The sequence below is a fragment of the Elephas maximus genome, chromosome 21, assembly GCF_024166365.1.
Source record: "Elephas maximus indicus isolate mEleMax1 chromosome 21, mEleMax1 primary haplotype, whole genome shotgun sequence".
Classification (NCBI taxonomy): domain Eukaryota; kingdom Metazoa; phylum Chordata; class Mammalia; order Proboscidea; family Elephantidae; genus Elephas; species Elephas maximus.
The window spans coordinates 24,037,887-24,050,115 of record NC_064839.1 but is presented as its reverse complement, the minus strand read 5'-3'; the positions used below and the strand labels follow the sequence as shown (position 1 = coordinate 24,050,115).

Below are 12,229 nucleotides of genomic sequence, written 5' to 3'. Positions count from 1 at the left end.
TTTCCATACTTACTCAATCTGTATGCTGAGCAAATAACCTGAGAAGCTGGACTATACGAAGAAGAACAGTGCATCAGGATTGGAGGAAGATTCATTAATAACTTGTGTTATGCAGATGACACAACCTTGCTTGCTGAAGTGAAGAGACCTTGAAGCACTTACTGGTGAAGATCAAAGACCACAGCCTTCAGTATGGATTATGGCTCAACATAAAACAAAAATCCTCACAACTGGGCCAATAAGCAACATCATGATAAACAGAGAAAATATTGAACTTTTCAAGGATTTCATTCTATTAGATCCACAATCAACGCCCATGGAAGCAGCAGTCAAGAAATCAAACAACGCATTGCATTGGGCAAATCTGCTGCAAAAGACCTCTTTAAAGTGTTAAAAAGCAAAGATGTCATTAAGGCTAATGTGGGCCTGACCCAACCCGTGTTGTCTTCAATTGCCTCAATATGCATGTGAAGGCTGGACAAGGAATAAGGAAGACCGAAGAAGAATTGACACCTTTGACTCACCATGCTGGCGAAGAATATTGAATATACCATGGACGGCCAAAAGAACAAACAAATCTGTCTTGGACGAAGTACAGCCAGAATGCTCCTTAGAAGCAAGGATGGTGAGCCTTTGTCTCACATACTTTGAACATGTTATCATGAGGGACCAGTCACTGGAGAAGGACATCATATTGGTAAAATAGGTCAGCAAAAAAGAGGAAGACTGTCAGTGAGATGGATTGACACAGTGGCTGCAACAATGGTCTCAAGCATAACAATGATTGTGAGGATGGCAGAGGACGGGGCAGTGTTTCCTTTTGTTGTAAAGAGGGTCGCTATGAGTTGGAAGTGACTTGACAGCACCTAACAACAACAACTAAGACTAGATAAATACATCCCCTATAATGACCCAGAGCCCTGGTGGCGCAGTGGTGAAGACCTCCGCTGCTAACCAAAAGGTCGGCAGTTCGAACCTACCAACTGCTCCTTGGAAACCCTTTGGGGGAGTTCTACTCTGTCCTACAGGGTCACTATAAGTCAGAATTGACTCAAAGACAATGGGTTTGGTTTTTTATGATGACCCAGCACTGCCCAACAAAACTACACACATCATTCATCAAAAGACAAGCACAAGGAGGTTCATAGAAACATTATTCATTAATAGCCCCAAATTGGAGACCTCTCAAATGTCTAGCAACAGAAGATTGCTGTTGTTAGGTGCCATCAAGTTAATTTCCAATTCAACGACACCATGTGACAGAGTGGAACTGCCCCACAGGTGTTCTTGGCTGTAATCTTTACGGGAGCAGGTCACCAGGCCTTTCTCCCAAGGAGCGGCTGGGTAGGTTTGAACAGCGAGCAGGAAGGAAGCACAATGATACTGACAATACGGATGGACCTCACAAACATGTTGAGCGAAAGAAAGCAGACATAAAGGAGCATGTCGTCCTGCAGGATTCCATTTATATAAAGTCAAACAGGCAAAACAAATCTGTGCTGCTAGAAGTCTGGGAGAGTGGCCAGGGGTGGAGATGGAGGGGTGTTGCCGACTAGGAAGGGGGCACCTGGAGGCTTTGGTGCTGTTGTGTTTCTGTTTCATGATCTGGGTGCTGGTAGCACAGACCTGCTCAGTTTGTGAACAGTCACTGTGCTGTACATGTCGGATGTATGCTCTGTTCTGTAAATGTGTTACACTTGAATTAAACATAGCCCCAAAACCTGAGGGATGCTGCCTCTACCAAGGCCCTCCTGAGCCCCCAGGCCTTAGGGGGATCACTTACAATATCACCAAATTGAAACAATTGGCTTAGGAACTGTCGCCTTCACTTGAGCTTCAAAAAAAAAAAAATCAAGAGGGGACCAAATCTTTCATCTCTGTTGTTCCCAGCACACAGACGCATGGCATGGGAGGGCAACGTTTGCTGGAAGGAAGAGTAAAAAGGCGAAAGGAAAAGGAGCCATGGCATCTTGGAATTGTAGAATGCAGGGGACCACAGATTCACAAAACTCCAGGATTTGGGGATTCTGGGATTTCAGAAGTATGAGTTCTTTGAATTTGGGGGCTGAGAGGCTCTAGAGTTTATCTGGTCCTGCCTTCCAGCTAGGGACAAACCCTGGCTGCAGCCCCACTGCCCCAACATCCAGCAGCCCTGTGTCTCTGGGGGCTCCTCATCCTCAGGGTGTGGGGGCGCCCACTGCACGCCCTTTGCTACACAAGCTCCTGCCAGGAGGCATGTAGCCCCCAGAGAGCAGGCTGGCGCTCTCATGAAGGTGGGGGGCGGCATCTTCACACAAATCACTTTTCCACCTCAGCTACGGCACTGGCTGCTGCACTCCAGACAGGGCACTCCCAACAAGCTGCCAGCCATTTTGGGGATAAATATAGATGCAGACCATGTGCAGGAGGCTGCAGCAGAGGTCAGCCCTCAGGCCCCTCTAGGCCCCCAGTTTCTGCCAGACCACACCAGAAGGGGGCTAGTCTCTGTAACTCCCCCATGACTAAGTGCTGGCCCTTGGGGGAGGGAAGCTCCCTTGGGATTCCCATGGCCCTGGCTCTGCTCAGCCTTGCACAGGGACCCCCCCCCCCCGCCGCCAGCCTATCCCTAGGGGCTGAGAGGCAGCCCCACCAAGGAAGTCCAGGATGTACGCTGGGATGCAGAAAGTGCTTTGGGGACCTCGGGAGTGGGTCTGACCAGGCTCAGAGGGTGAATGGGGCTAATGGAGGGTGGAGGGTGTGGTGACAGTAACCAAGTCGTTCTAACGCAGCATCACCTGAAGGCAGCTGTCGGGCAGCCTCAGAGACAGGGGCATAGCCCTGGGGTCCTGTTCCGTGGTACCCTCACCCACAGAGGGCTTCCAACTCTCTGTGTGAACTCAGACAAGTCCCTTCCCCTCTCTGCACCTCAGTTTCCCTGCCTGTGAAATGAAAAGGTTGGGCTCCCTGATGGCTAATTCCTCCCAGCCTTGGGGAGTCTAGCAGTGCCCCTCAGTCTTTTCTGGGCTTCAAGCTCCCACCCAGAATCTCCGGGCTGATGGGTCTGAAAAGTCATGGGACTCACCGAGTGCCTGAGTCCCCTTTGTGGGTGTCGACCAGTGGTTGTGCCCCTCTAAAGATGGGCCTCTCACTCCCCTGTGTTGACAGCTCCTTGCCATCACTCTGCCACACTGCATACTGAAGAGACATCCCAGTGGGAAGGGGCCCCTCTGAGCCTCAGCTTCCCAGGCAAGAGCCCACAACCCAGGGGAACAGACTCTCCTTCTGGCCCAAACCCCTCTTCGGCTAGTCCTTCTTGGCCAAGGATGCTACATCTGTGCTTCAGCCTCCTGGCTCAGAAGTCCCCCCAGAGGAGATAGAAACAATAGCACAGGCTGAGTGCTTTCTGTGTGCCAGACCTTGTTCTAAGGTTTTACATCACTTCATGTATGCCTCACCACAACCTATGAGGTGGGCTCTTTTTTTATTACCCCATTTTACCGGCCAGAAAACCGAGGCACAGGGAGGTTAAGGAACCTGCCCAAGGTCACTGTCTTAGTTCCCCAGTGCTGCTGGAGAACAAATTCCACAAATGGGTGGCTTTAAAAAACAGAAGTTTATTATCTCACAGTTTTGGAAGATAGAAGTCTGGCTCTAGGGGAGGGTCCCTCCTTGTCCTTAGCCCCAGGTGTTCCTTGGCACTCCTTGGCTTGTAGACAGTTTCTTACATGGCTTCTTCTCCCTGTGCATGCCTGTATCTATTCTGTTCCTTTTTATAAGACATCACTTGGAAGGGATTAGGTTTAAGGCCCACCCTACTCCAGCACGGTCTAATAACAACAGAACCCAGAAAACGAAACCCATTGCCCTCAAGTTGATTCTGACTCATAGCAACCCTACAGGACAGAGTAGAACTGCTCTATAGGGTTTCTAAGTCTGTAATCTTTATGGGAGCAAACTGCCACAGCTTTCTCCCTTGGAGGGGCTGGTAGGTTCGAGCTGCCCACCTTTGGGTAATAGCCAGGTGCTTAACCACTGCGCCACCAGGGCTCCTTAATAAAAGAAAACCCTTATTTCCAAACAAGGCCATACTTACAGGTACAGGGGTTAGGACTGTGACATAACTTTTGGGACGAAATAATCCAGTCCATAACAGTCACTCAGCTAGACAGTGGTAAACTAGAATTTGAGCCCAGGCAGCTAAGCTCCAGTGTCCACGCTATGTGTAGGACCTCCCAGGGGGAAGAAAAGGGAGAAGCGCAGGGCTGTAACTCTGAAAGGCTAACTGCTGGGACCCACCTAGAGGAGGGGGCTGGAGAGGTTATTTGCTGGGAGCTGAGCACACTCTCTCCTGTGTCATGGGGAAGTCATAGCAGGCAGGCCAGATGCCAACTTCTGACGAGACACAAGTGCCATCAAGGGAGACGAGAGCTGAGCTGCAGGCAGGATGGGCTCCTGGGATACACAAAGCATATCGCCGTCTCAGGGCCTTTGCATGTGCTGTTTCCTCTGCCTGGGACACTCTTCCCTCATTCACTGATTCAAAAAGTATTTGCTGAGTATCTGCTGGGCACCAAGTATGGCTAGGGAAACATACAGCCACAAACAAGACAGACCAACCCCACCATGAACGTCTCAGTTCAAATGCTGCCTCCTCGTTGGAGGCCTCCCCAACCCCTCACTGTAACCCTCCTCTTCCCCACCCCCTATGCTCCCTTCATCACAATTACTTCACCCTGCTTCATTCTCTTTAGGGCACTTTTCACTCTGACGTTTTCTGTCTCTTTGTCATTTGCTTGCCTCTCTGCCTTCCAGTGTGCTCAGAGCCCCTGAGCACGGGGCGTTTGTCTGGATCAGGGTTGTCGCCCCAGCAGACAACACGGTCGGTCCCTGGCACAGAGGAGCTGCCCAACAGCCATTTGTTGATTGACCCAATGGGTGGTTACATGACGAGGGAAGCCCTCCTGGAAGACGGGACCCAAAGTCACAGTTGCAAGAATTATATCCGTGCCCAGGCCTCTTCACTTTACAGCCCCTTTCACTGCAGCCTTGAGAAACCCATGAAGAAAGCAGTAGGGGGTGTTCCTGTCCTTAGGTTCCCGTTTCCTAGATGAGGTCAGAGAGGTGAAGAGGCCCAGACCACACAAGAAATGAGCGATTCTTCCCAGCACCCTTCACTCCTGTGGGTGGGCAGGTGATGTCTGCAGATGACTCCCCGTCTAGGATGCCAGCTGCCATCTCTGCTACCTCCCCTACCCCCACCCCGGTCCTTCAGTGCCAGGTAAGTCCCTCCTTTCAGACACACACCTTTCCCTGTCTCCCAGGCCAGGATGTGTTCCTTCTCACTCAACAGGCCCACTGTCCTCTGACGGTCCCCAACACTCAGCGTGCTGAGACAGGGATCCCGAGAGGATGAGTTCATAATTCTTCCAGCTCCATCACCCACCATTACTGACCCACTTAACAGGTGGCTACAACAAGGGGCGGATTCAGTCATTCATCTTACAAGGCAGTTTAAAGTGCTGGAGATACAGCCCTGAACAAGAGAACACTGTTCTCGCTCTTTTGTAGAGCTGACACTCTTGTGGGGGTGTGGAGCAGATAACAAGCAGAAACACAAATGAATAAACAAGATGATTTTAAAGAGTGTCAAGTGCTCTGAGAAAAACTAAGCCTCAGCTAGTCTCATCTCAGGAGCCCTGGTGGTGCAATGTTAAGCCCTTGGCTGCTAACCAAAAGGATGGTTCAAACCCACCCAGCGGCTCTGCAGGAGAAGATTACAGCCTATGGGGGTCCTTTTACTCTGTCACATGGGGTCGCTGTGAATAGAAATTCACTTGATCACACCTAACAATAAGTCTAGAAACCCTGGTGGCGTAGTAGTTAAGTGCTACGGCTGCTAACCAAAAGGTCGGCAGTTCGAATCTATCAGGTGCTCCTTGGAAACTCTATGGGGCAGTTCTACTCTGTCCTATAGCGTCACTATGAGTTGGAATCAACTTGATGGCAATGGGTTTAACACTAAATCTCATCTCAAACCCCGGAGGAAGAAGGTGTGGACAGACAAGTGGAGAAAGCCTCCAGGATACAGAACAGCAAGGCTCTGGCACAAGGGGAGAGGACACAGAGCTGGGAGCTTGGAGATGCCTCTGATCCCAGCTCAGTCCTCTCGCGCTATGGGGTCTCAGGAAGCCACACTCCCCTTAGGATCTTGTATTCCCCCATCTGGATAGTGATGGATGGGACACAATCATCCCCAAGATCCCATGGAGCCCACATTGTGCACTGGGTGGGGGGGAGGCGGGGGGTGCAGAAATCCGGCAAAGGAATCCTGCCGCCTTTCTGAGGCCACATTCTTCAAGGGGGGGCTGGATTCCTGAAATGTTTTCCTCCTGACTCAGCAGTCCCAGAGTTAGCGGAGGGGAGAGGAAGGGGGAGCTCCATCAGGCCCTGGGCTAGGGGTCTGCTCAGGATGGGACCCTGCCTGGAGAGAATAGTCCCAGCTCTGATAGGAGCAGGGGAATCATTAGAGGGTGATCTTTGTTTTCTGTTCACTCCTTATTGCCCCCAGCTCAAGGTGGAGGGGTGGGAGCACCCAGACCCGACCTGCCACCCATGGTGTTCTCCACACCTGGGTGTGGTAAACTTTTCCACCAGGCTCCTGCCCCTAGAGCAGCCCAGAAGTCACCAACGGGCCAGAGTCAGTGGTGTTTGCATTCTGAGGCTTCTCTCTCCAGAAAGGAAGCAGGAAGGGAGGAGCAGGTTGCCCTGAGAAAATCCCAGAAGGAATTCTGAATGCAGTTACCCCCGTCGGGCTTACTAATATTCCCATGAATAATGATGGTTAACATTTACTGAGCGCTTATCATGTTTTTTTGGTTTTTTTTTTATCATGTACCAGGCATGGTGCTGGCACACAGCCCTTCGTTAGTTAATTTAATCCTCCCAACTACCTTTAAAGAAATATACAATGACCCTAAAAGATTTAGCATGGTACACAGAGTATTGTTAACACTATTGTACAGATGTAGAAACCGAGCTTCTATCCCTGGCCTTCACTCATGCCACTGCTTTTAATTTTCATGGCCTTTTGGGGGATCCCTTGAAATACCACAGGAGACACCCCACTTTGCAGAATGCCTGCCCCCACCCACTGGTTTGAGCCTCCCAGCAGCCCTGCAAGCTGGATTGTGCAATGGTTTGCCTCAATTTACAGATGGAAAAAGCTCAAGCCCATGGGGTGGCAAGGCATGGTAGGCAGGAAGTGGCAGAGTGTGGAGAGACCCAAGTGTCCCCAGGTGTCCACAGCCTTAGCCCCTGGTTCTTCCCATGGAGAAACCTGCCTGGATGACCTCTCCCACCCCAGCAGACTACATCACCCACCTGGGGCAGTCCCCTCTTTCACTAGGCCCCATGCCAGGGGATTTGCAATAAAATCACTCCTTTATGTTTTTGTGTCCAGCTCCCAGGCAGGCAGGCCCTGAGGGAGTAGCTCATTTTACAGATGATGACCCTGAGGATCAGACAGAGGCTGGGTCAGACCCCTGGTGTCAGAGGTGGGCGAGGTCTCCCAAGGGAGGTTCCCCATCACGGCCCCCCACAGGGAGGCTGCAACTGCCCAGGAAGGTTACAACCGGGGAAAAAATGCCTGTTTTCCTTCTTATAAAGGTCTCCCTGGCCTCTGTCACTGAAGCTGTGGATGCCCCAAAGGGCAGAACAAGCTTCCACCCTCAGTGACAGTCCACACCCCTAAGCAAGCCGAAACTAAGGGCAGCCAAAACAAAGGGCGGCTCATTCTCCCAGACCCCTTATCTTTGTCACTTTCTCCAGTACACAAGAGGCCAAGTGAGGCACAGACAGCAAAATGAACCCCCAGCTGGCTACCAGAGCTGGTTCGAGTTCCACCTGTGACTTGACCTTGGACAAATTAAGGCGCCTGTCTAAGGGAGCCCCTCCTCCAAAGAAGAGCTTGCCGAATTGGGGGAGGGGGCCCGAGGCAGTGGATGAGGTGGGAAGAGAAGGGAGGGTGAGAGTGAGATCGCTCTATTTCAGACCAGCAGCGCTGCGGGAACAGAAAGAAAGGGCCTTGCTCTTTCGCCATGCCCACCCATTTCTAAACACACAGGTGCCAGACAGCTTTTGCGCAAAAAAAAAAAACTAGTTTGCAAACACACATCGACTTCTGGGAAGCTTCCCAGCTCCACTCCCCCTCTCTGCTTTCCGTTATCGGGCTAGGAGCTGGCCTTTGGACATTCCCTGAAACAGGGGTGAGGGGAGTACCGAACGAGGGTAGGGGGCGCAGAGAGGGGCCGGCGCCTGCCTGAAGCCCCCGACCTCAGGCTGTCAGCAGCTGCGGTGGCAGCGGGGACGCTACCTTCTAGACGCCCTCCAGGCTTCTTGAGAGAGGCAGGAGGGTCCGTAAAACGGTTGGACTCAGACCCGAGAAGGAGCCACCCTCCCGGCGCACCCCGGCCCCCCTTCCCCCGCAGCCCGGGGGAAGCCGGAGCGCCCCCGCGTGGCCGGGTCGGAGCTGAGTCACCCAAGAGCCCGAGTCCGGATGCTTAAGAGCGGCGGGGGCTGGGGGCGTCGCAGCCCCCGCAGCGGAGCCCAGCTTCCTTCCGACCCGCTACTGCGGCCAAAAGCCGAGCCCCAAGGCCGAACTTGAGCACTTGCGGCAGGGCGCCCCGCCCTCCCCTCGCCCGCCCGGGCCCCACTCACCGCGGGTCCCGAAGGGGCCGCCGCCCTCACCGGGCGGCTGCCGCTACTCGCGCTCCGGGCCGCCGGGGCATCCCCGGGCGCTCCCCCTGCTCGGTCGTGCCCGCGGGCGCGGGACGGGCTCAGGGCGCTATCCGCGCGGCCATGGCCCGCTAGCGTGCGCTCTCAACCGCTTGCGGTCCGATCCTCCTCCCGGGCCGGGCGGGCGACGGCGGCAGCTCGGGCTCCTCCCTCCGGCCGAGGGGGGGGCCGGTGTCGGGAGGGAAGCGGGGAGACAAGGCGCGAGCTTCCCGGAGGGACTAGCGCTCTTCACACGGGCGGAGTGGGGCGCTGTCCTGCCCGCTGCCTGCCTCTCGGCGCCCGCAGCTGGCGCGCCCTGGCACTCTGGGCGCCGAGCGCCACCGGGACCCGCCCGAACGCTCGAGGCTGGAATCCTGGGGGGCGGGACACTCGAGGCCGGGATCCAGGAGCCCGAACGCTCGAGACCGGAATGCTGGGGGCCCGGACGCTGGAGGCCGGAATGCTGGGGGTCCGGAGGTTCGAGGCTGGAACCCCGTGGATCGGAACGCCGAGGGTCCGCGCCCTCCCAGGCCAGCCCTTACGGAGCCTCAGAGCCTCGGACGAGGGAACCGAGGGGTGGGCTTGGCCCAGGCCTGCGGGGGTCCCTCGCCGCCGCCTGAGGCCTCGACCCCGAGGGCAGATGAGCGCAGCCTTGCGCCCTCGGAGATACACTACTCGGCTTTGTTCTGGGCGGTATCCGGTCTCATTCAGACGGCAGTGTTCTCACCCTGCCTCCCCCCTTTTTGTTTCTTTATGCATGTCCCCCCCACCCCATAGCAAAAGAGCTCGGCGTATTCTTGCCACCAGGGGCTGGGAAGATGACACATATTTCTCTGACAGAAGATAACAACGGTCGATCAGAACGGGGCTTAGAGCTCTCCAGTGCGAGGGCAATTAGACGGGTCTTTGAGGCCCTGAAGCCTTCTGTGAAGGCCTCTTTTTCCCTAGAAGAGGCACCCATTCTTAAGAAATGCCTCTGTTGCTTGGCGCGTTTGCTGCTGGCCACTCGGAGGTATTTATGTGCCCAGGGCAAGTCCAATGCGAAAGCGTCAGACAGCCAAGCCTTGTTTAAGCTGATTGCATGGGGTAGGGGGTAGGGCTGTTCCGAGTTGCCCAAGGGTATGACCAAAGCACTTGGCCTTGGGGCTTGCAGACTGGGCAATTGAGAGTTAACGCCTAGCACGGTTTTATCTTGGGTTTTTCTTTCTGGGCAGATGAGGGTTAACATGGGAGACTCACACTGCGGGCTGCAAACCTCTTTCCACATCTGAGTCACAGGCACTCTGCAGTCTTAGAGGGGCAACCACTAAACAGCCCCAGGGCTCTGAGCTTTGTTCTCTGCCTGTCTGTCCCCGGTGACTTCCTTTCTCCAAGCTCTCCTCTTTCTTTCTCTCAGATTCTTTAGCCCAGCTCTGGGGCAAAAACCCACCTATAGGCGTTCTTAGACCCAGCTCCAGCCTCACTTCCTCCAGGAAGCCTTTCCTGATTGTTCTGGCCCCAGAATTCCTCTCCTCTCCTTGTTCCAGCAGTAGGAGAGCCAGGCACAGGGGCAGGCAGTGGCGAACCCAAACAGACTGCCACCTTCCCTCAAGTTGCTCACCTCTATGGAGCGAGACGGGGGTTCAGGCAATCATACTACTGCATGAAAAGTGCAAAAGTTGGAGGTGGGGTGGCCCAGAAGCACAGAAGACCCGGCTCAGCCATGGGAGTCAATGAGGCTTCCTCTAGGAGACCTGAAGGATAAGAGAGTTGGCCTGGCTAGGGGCAAGGTGATACTAGATCCCTGGCCAAGGGGACAGAGTGCAAAGGCCACCCGTAAACCCATAGCTGTTGAGTCGATTCCAACTCACAGCAACCGTATAGGACAGAGTAAAACTGTTCCATAGAGATTCCAAGGAGCAGCTGGTGGATTCAAACTGCCGACCTTTTGTCCACTCCTTGGTATCTACCCAAGAGAAATGAAAATGTGTCTATACAAAAATTGTACATTATTCACAATAGTCAAAAAGTGGAAACAACCCAAATATTCATCAACTGATGAATGGATAAAAATGTAATATATCCATACAATGGAATATTATTCAACCATTAAAAGGAATAAAGTACTTGTGCTAGCTGATGTTATGCACCGAGCTGGCCAGGCCATGAGTCTCAGTATTATGTAATTATCCTCCATTTTATGATATAATGTAATCACCTCCAAGGTGAGATCAGCCAATCAGTTTTAAGGGGAGTTTCTCCAGGGGTGTGGCCTGTACTATATGTATATGTTCTGGAAAAGCTCCTTTGCTTGCTCTGGATCCTGTTTCTAGCTTGTTATCATCTGACCTCTTGGTCTCGGTACTTGAACCAACAGCCTGTTGTCTGATCTGCTGACTTTGGGATTTGCCAGGTCTGCAGTCCTGTGAGCCAGCAGCCTACTGTCTGACCTGCCGATTCTGGGTGTGTCAGCCCCTGCAACCGTGTGAGTCAGGAGAAACCTCCAGCTGATGCCTAACCCATGGACTTTGGGACTTGCCAGCCTCCACAACCATGTGAGCCATTTCTATGAGATAAAATTCTCTCTCTATATATACGTATATATATATATATACAATTTACTAGTTTTCTATAGAGAACCCAAACTAAGACATTTGGTACCAAGGATGGTTCTAAAGAAACAAAATTACAAGGATGAGTTTTCTAAATTGTTCTCAAGTCTGACTAGTCTTAAAGGCACTGATGACTCTGTCTCCAGTAGTAAAGAGGGCACTGCTAATCCGTGGAATGAGGTGGTGATATTAATACAGAAAATATCACTACCGATAGATCACATATCAGTTAGAGGCAAGAATCTGGATGAATGCATATTTGATACTTTTCTACAATTTTGTCAGAATGAATTATACAGAAGCTGGTTGGTTGGTCCTACTTTCACTAGACAAAGTGGTGAAAGAAAGAGATGAGCTGAAGGCTTCAGAGTCAAAACTCAAGTGCCACATAAAAGACGTCAAAGTTGCCACTTGTGCCCTGAAAGAAAGCCTTATGTCTTGTAGTAACAGAGTTGATATTGCCGAAAACCAGACCCAGAGTCTTATTGTAAGAGTGGCTGAATTACAGTGACAATTTGAATGGTGTCTGAAGTTAAAGTGAGGGTGTTGACTGGGAAGAAATGGGATCCTGAAACTTGGGATGAGGACAATATGATTGATAATCAGGGAACTGGAGACATCAAACCCCTAAATTCTGTTGAATCACTCCTGCCAACAGAACAAGCCCTCCCATCTGAAGAGATTACTTCATCTTTGTCAGCTAAGCCACCTTCCCCAGGAAAACCATTATCCTTTTCACCCTCATTAGACGAGATTAACCCACCCGTGCCTGAAGTGTCTTTGTCTGAGATACCACCTGGGGTGGCACCTGGGGCATTGCCTGGGGCATCGCTGAATGTTCCCAGGACCCACCCACACCACCCATTTTTGCTTCTAGGCCTATAACT

The 12,229-nt window shown here is 52.5% G+C and overlaps 1 protein-coding gene across 2 annotated transcripts in view; it reads right to left on the bottom strand.

Annotated features, from left to right (window-relative positions):
- Nucleotides 1–9,314, bottom strand: part of CPNE2 (copine 2) — a 59,309-nt gene extending 49,995 nt beyond the window's left edge. Inside the window, exon 1 of one of the 2 annotated variants that reach the window (XM_049864620.1) lies at nucleotides 8,695–9,314. The gene's annotated coding sequence lies outside the window, so the exon portion shown is untranslated. The remainder of the gene's footprint in view (nucleotides 1–8,694) is intronic. The other variant, XM_049864621.1, reaches the window with a different exon arrangement.
- Nucleotides 9,315–12,229: the final 2,915 nt, after the last annotated feature.